Source organism: Loxodonta africana, chromosome 1 (assembly GCF_030014295.1).
Source record: "Loxodonta africana isolate mLoxAfr1 chromosome 1, mLoxAfr1.hap2, whole genome shotgun sequence".
Taxonomy (NCBI): domain Eukaryota; kingdom Metazoa; phylum Chordata; class Mammalia; order Proboscidea; family Elephantidae; genus Loxodonta; species Loxodonta africana.
In genome coordinates this window covers 179,352,493-179,359,491 of record NC_087342.1, presented here as the reverse complement: position 1 = coordinate 179,359,491, position 6,999 = coordinate 179,352,493, and the positions used below count along the sequence as shown (strand labels likewise).

The 6,999-nt window shown below is 38.8% G+C and overlaps 1 pseudogene; it reads right to left on the bottom strand.

The window, feature by feature from the left end:
* Positions 1–3,617: 3,617 nt before the first annotated feature.
* On the bottom strand, positions 3,618–4,390 carry LOC100661956 (cell division cycle-associated protein 3-like; annotated as a pseudogene).
* Between the last annotated feature and the right edge of the window lie 2,609 nt (positions 4,391–6,999).

The following is a 6,999-nucleotide window of genomic DNA, read 5'->3' as shown; positions in this document are numbered from 1 at the left end:
CTATATCAGACAATGTTCCACGCCATTCATAAGGTTTTCAATGACCATTTTTTTCAAAAGTAGACCATCAAGTCCTTCTTGTCCTAGTCTGGAGGATTTGCTGAAACCTGCCGACTATGGGTGACCCGACTGGTATTTGAAATACCATGGCATAGCTTCCAGCATCACAGCACCATGCAAGCCACCACAATAACACAAACTGACAGACACATGGCAGAAATATTAATTAGTATTTTCCAAATGCTAGGTACTGTACTAGGTTAGAGCTTTATGTTTACTATGAGAGTCTTTCCCACCTCAGTTTCTAGCATCTATAAATAGGCACTTTTTTTAATACCCCTAAAACTGAGACATACCCATACTGTGGGAGCTTACATGTTGCTGTGATACTGGAAGCTATGCTACCAGTATTCAGATCCCAGCAGGGTCACTCATGGAGGACAGGTTTCAGCTGAGCTTCCAGACTAAGACAGACTAGGAAGAAGGACCCAGAAGTCCACTTCAGAAAAGAATTACCCAGTGAAAACCTTATGAATACCAGCAGAACATTGTCTGATATAGTGCTAGAAGATGAGCCCCCCAGGATGGAAGGCACTCAAAAGATGACTGGAGAAGTGCTGCCTCCTCAAAGTAGAGTCAACCTTAATGACATGGATGGACCAAAGCTTTTAGGAACTTCATTTGCTGATGTGGCATGACTAAGAAGCGGTTGCAAACATCCCTTAATGACATGGATGGAGTAAAGCTTTCAGAAACTTCAACTGGCATGACTCAAAATGAGAAGAAACACCTGTAACCATCCATTAATAATCAGAACTTGGAATGTATGAAGTTTGAATCTAGGAAAATTGGAAATCATCAAAAATGAAATGGAACATATAAATATTGAAATCCTAGGCATTAGCGAGCTGAAATGGACTGGTATTGACCATTCTGAATTGGACAATCATATAGTCTACTATGCCAGGAATGACAACTTGAAGAGGAATGGTTTTACATTTATTGTCAAAAAGAACATTTCAAGATCTATCCTCAAGCATAATGCTGTCAATGATAGGAAAATATCACATGCCTACAAGGAAAACCAGTTAATATGACTATTATTCAAATTTATGCACCAACCACTAAGGCCAAAGATGAAGAAATTAAAGATTTTTATTAGCTGCTGCTGTATGAAATCGATTGAACATGCAATCAGGGTGCATTGATAATTACTGGTGATTGGAATGCAAAAGTTGCAAATGAAGAAGGATCGGTAGTTGGAAAACATGGCGTTGGTGATAGAGACAATGGCCAGAGATGAAGTGAATTAATTTTGCAAGACCAATGACTCCTTCATTGCAAATACCTTTTTTCACCAACATAAACAGAAACTATACACATGGACCTCACCAGATGGAACACAAAGAATCAAATTGACTACATCTGTGGAAAGAGGCAATAGAAAAGCTCAACATCATCAGTCAGACCAAGGCCAGGGGCCAACTGTGGAATGGACCATCAATTGCTCCTATGCAAGTTCAAGTTGAAACTGAAGAAAATCAGAGCAAGTCCACGAGAGCCAACATACGACCTTGAGTATATCCCACCTGAATTTAGAGACCATCTCAATAGGTTTGACATGTTGAACAATAATGACTGAAGACCAGATGAGTTGTGAAATAACATTAAAGACATCATACATGAAAGCAAGAGGTCATTGAAAAGACAGGAAAGAAAGAAAAGACCAAGATGAATGTTGGAGGAAACTCTGAAACTTGCCGTCGAAAGTCGAGTAGTTAAAGCAAAAGGAAGAAATGATGAAAAGAACTGAACAGAAGATTTCAAAGGGCGTCTTGAGAAGACAAAGTAAGGTATTATAACAACATGTGCAAAGACCTGGAGGAAAAAAAACAAAAAGGTAAGAACATGCTCAGCATTTCTCAAGCTGAAAGAACTGAAGGAAAAAGTCAAGACTCAAGTTGCAGTAGTGAAGGATTCTATGGGGAAAATACTAAATGAAGCAGGAAGCATCAAAAGAAGGTGGAAGGAATATACACAGTCATTATACCAAAAAGAATTAGTCGATGTTCAACCATTTCAAGATGTAGCATATGATCAGGAACCCATGGTACTAAAGGAAGAATTCCAAGCTGCTCTGAAGGCATTGGTGAAAAACAAGCCTCTGGGAATTGACAGAATATTAATTGAGATGTTTCAACAAAGGGATGCAGCACAGGACGCGCTCACTCATCTATGCCAAGACAGCTTCCTGGCCAACCGAATAGAAGAGATCCATATTTATGCCTATTCCCAAGAAAGGTGATCCAACCGGATGTGGAAATTATTGAACAATATCATTAATATCACATGCAAGCAAAATTTTGCTGAAGATCATTCAAAAGCGGCTACAGCAGTATATCGACAGGGAACTGCCAGAAATTCAGGCTGGTTTCAGAAGAGGACGTGGAACCAGGGATGTCATTGCTGATGTCAGAGGGATCCTGGCTGAAAGCAGAGAATACCAGAAGGATGTTTACCTGTGTTTTATTGACTATGCAAAGGCATTCGACTGTGTGGCTCATAACAAATTATGGATAACATTGAGAAGAGTGGGATTTCCAGAACACTTAATTGTGCACATGAGGAACGTGTACATAGATCAAGAGGCAGTTGTTTGGACAGAACAAGGGGATACAAAGGTGTGCGTCAGGGTTATATTCTTTCACCATACCTATTCAATCTGTATGCTGAGCAAATAATCCGAGAAGCTGGACTATATGACGGACAGGGCATCAGTATTGGAGGAAGACTCATTAACAACCTTACTTGCTGAAAATGAAGAGGACTTGAAGCGCTTACTGATGAAGATCAAAGACTACTACAGCCTTCAGTGTGGATTATACCTCAACATAAAGAAAACAAGAATCCTCACAACTGGACCAATAAGCAACATCATGATAAATGGAGAAAAGATTGAAGTTGTCGAGGATTTCATTTTATGTATCAATAAACCATGAATCAATTAATTTATAGGCTAGGTTGCATAACCTTTGATATAAATACAGAAAGGGCAACGTTATCTCTACAAAAGAGACTACAGAACAGGCAACTTAGCTTATGTGTTACTGCAATTAGAGGAAAAGTCCTAAGGGTGGATATTATCATATTATAATAGAGATCCATAACATAATCCTTTACCTGCAGTTCCAAAATCTAAAAAAAAAAAAATAAAACCCTGAACACTGAAGTATTTTATTTTGTTCTAGTAAGTCATTTAAAGACAAAACCTGACCTGATGACGGCAATTTGCAATTCTTATTTATCACACGTAGAGAAAATACTTCCACTACAGAGATATTAATGTGTTTCATTACAAGACGCAACCCTTCACCTTGTTTTGAGTTTACAGCATATAATGTGTACGCACCTGTTACCTCTTTTAAAATTGTTAAGTCATCTCTTTTAAAAAGACATGCACATCTCTAGTAAAGATTTAAAAAACCCTTGTTTTCTCATTATTTCAGTGTTTTTATTATTATTATTATTATTTATTTCCTTTAATACACAAGAAACATACAAGGCACAAAGAAAGCCCAATCAAGCTCTCAGCCTCAGAGCTGGTAGTTTAGGGGGAGTCAAAGAAAACAAGCCATTTCTCTGTACCCCAGGGAAAGAAGGGATGAGAGGACACAGGGCTTCACTAGGCCCCAGGCGATTCCAGTGCAGGGACCAAGCAGGGCCCGGTTCTCTACCAAAGGAAAGTGCTGATTTTCTTGTCATGGTCCTGGCCTTGTTCTCATGCTTGTCCTCCAGTTTTCAGATGTCATCCAGTTCCCAAGATGGTCCCTTCTTTTAGTTCTCTAACATTTTCACTCAGGGGAGAAGGCCACTTGTCCTGCCGTGATGTCAGGGTCCCAGAAGAGTTGTCATCCTGCAGGATGGCGAGGCCATTGAGCACAGAGCCTGAAGGTCTGGGAGTTTCAAGGACTTATTTGACCCCTGGCTGGCCATGGGGGTTTCTGTGGGCCGTCCTACTTCCTCCTTGCAAGACGGCTTTTTGGAGGGGAGCTCAGTTTGCCTTAGAGGTGGCACCTTGTCCTCAAGGAATAATTGGGTCCCCAGAGGCAAGTCCAATTCAGATGATGAAGTTGTCTCCCAGGCTCGCTGGTGCTGGTCTTCATAGGTATCTACTCAACACCAAGGGTAGGAGAGCAGGGATCAGAGTCCTGGGTCTGATTAGGACCCTCCAGCTGTTTCCCAGATGGTAGGCTTGGCTGTGAAGAGCTCTCCACCTGGATGGGAGTACGCAAGATGCTGGACTAGGTGAACAAGGGTCCACCACTGGAGGCAGATGTTTGTGCCTCAGAGGCTGTGCTGGAGTAGCTGGGGTACTCTTGGCCAAGGTCATCTCCGCCGGGAATAGTAGGGTAGGGCAGGGCCCAGCTCAGGACGAGGAAGGGATGCTTGGCCTCAATGCCACCTTTGAGTACTGAATGCTTTTTAATTAATTATTTTTCATACTTCATGATTATAAGTAACAGTTCTACATTTTTTCAGGCATTCAACGCAAACAAAAAAATGTTTTGTTATTGGTAAACTCATCGATTGATGACTTAAAAGTAAAAGCCTTCAAACAACACATGCCTCTTAAAAAAGCCCTAGGGTAGAAAGCATAAATCTGATTTAATCATAGCAGAGTCTTTGCAACATGGCACTCTTATGTTCTTACAGAAGCCTGAAGGAACAGGGTAGCATTTGTGGCTTGATGGAATCAGCTGTGACTCTTTACACTGAGAATAGAACAACAACTTTTTTTAAGATTGATCAGCTGAGCTAGTAAAAAGAAAATAACAGTGTGAACAAAAATGATGAACATTTATGCTTTGGGGCTGGTAAAATAGTGAGGACGCAGCCAACCTATATGATGCTAATTAAATCCATATTTTATTGAAGTATTTGTAATCTCTTCAAATCAAAGAATCATTTAGGTCTCAAAGGAAATGTTTAATAGATATAGTCAAACTTGGCCAGAAGGAAGAAAAAGTTATAGCAGTTAATGTAGGCCAGTTTTAATTATGAATAAAATTTGATTCCTGGCACACTTGTTGACTTACCTTTGATCACTGTAGAAGAATTATAAGATATGTAAGATATGTAATTATAAGTAAAGTACCTGCTGATAGTCTGCCTTTTCTAACTGGCTCCAACCGCTGCAGGGGTTAATGTGAGAATATCACACAGCCTGTTAAAATTAAGAAGAAATTTTGAAACAAACAGCTTTAAATATATGATCCTATAGCATCAAGATCTATTAAACGAGACCAAAAAAACTGGGAGGTGGGAGAGCTTGTTATGCTAATTTATTTTTCTTTTTACAGGAAGAACAAATTTAAAATTGTTTTTTTTTTTAAACATACAATTAATACTCTGAAATGAAGTGGTTTACATATTCATGTCTATTAAGGAAAATTGGAAAAAAGGGGAATGAAACAAGCAGACAAAGTGACCAAATAGCAGCAACCTTTATGAGACAATGAAAGACAGGAGGATGGGTTGGAAGAGGAGGCATCATGACACAGCCTTTCCAGAGCAGAGGGAGCAAGGAGAGTCCACCTGCACAGGCGGCATCAGAGGAAACAGATACCCTGCCCGGTCTGGGACTTGATATCAAATCTAGACAACAAATTTTATGCTTTCAGTCTCATTGGCAAGTAGCAGGAGAGAATTGCCATCATTTCATTCCAATCAGTGTCAGATTTTGGTATGGCTGAAATCTGCCCAAAGTGGAGGTCCAAATTTGTAAATATACTGTTTCAGGACTATATAAGTGATACGCGGGATGAGAACCAGGAGATTGTCAGAAACTTGTCGAACAAGTAGCTTAGGTTTGAAAAAGGTAAGTATCCTAATAGAGGTACTAGAGAAGAGAACACATTTTCCCTCCTTAAATAGATTTTCTACTTCTTGCTCTGTCTCCCATGTCCAAGAAAGGGAATGCACTCAAACGCACTTGTCAGAGTTCACACTTTAATGAATAGAGAGCAACCAGGCTTGAAAAGAACTTTTCAGATATAATCCTGAAAGCATAGTATGTTGCTCTAATCCCATGAGGGATAAAAAGAAATTTTGGGTTTATCTGCTCTTTTGACAAGAACCCACCAATGTGCAATGAACTTTGTGCCATCTGACTTCATTTCTACCTGCAAAAATACCATAATAGATGCTTATTAGTACAAAAATTACCATTATACATAATGACAAGTGACTAGAGAAAAATAAAAGATTTGCTTTCCTTTTTCTTTTGTTTAAGATTTACTTTTCTGGACTGCAAAGCTCCCTATCCCGTCTTGGGGACAAATTACAAGTTCAAAGATATGACTTCTAAAGAAATGTCTAGCAGTTTCTGTTTAGCGTCTTCTCCTTCAGCCAGCCATTGGCACCAAAGTGCACCCAAAAGTGACTCAAGCAAGTGACATTAATTCGCTCACTCAAAGAAAAATGACAGACTCGATTTTACTCCAAAATTGGCAAAATGTGGAAAAGTGTTTTGTGTGATTGATAGAAAATTATTTCTCTCTCTCTCTGCCTCTTATGTGTTTTTATTTCAGCAATTCCATTTATATATACACCAAAATCAGCCATTCTTGCTGCACAAAGCTATTTTTCTGTTTCTAAAAAAGTGTATCTTCAGGAAAAACCAATATGCTGTTTACATAAGTTTCTTCTCATGTTCTTAAACACTGACATAACATCACCACCAATAGTTAACATAATGCCCACGTTGCTTTATCATTAAGCTATTTTAAAGTAAATTTACCTTAGATCCATACTGAGATTTAATTCAATTTTAAATTTACTAATTATTTTCATTAAAGTAAGTTTAAAAATAGTGTTTGCTTTGGTGAATAAATACCAATAATGATATAATGAAAACCAAGAGCAAAAAGGACTTCTCCATTATCATGTGCAATTCAGAAAAAGTGTGCCCCACCCAAAAAAAAAAAAAAAAGGAACAAC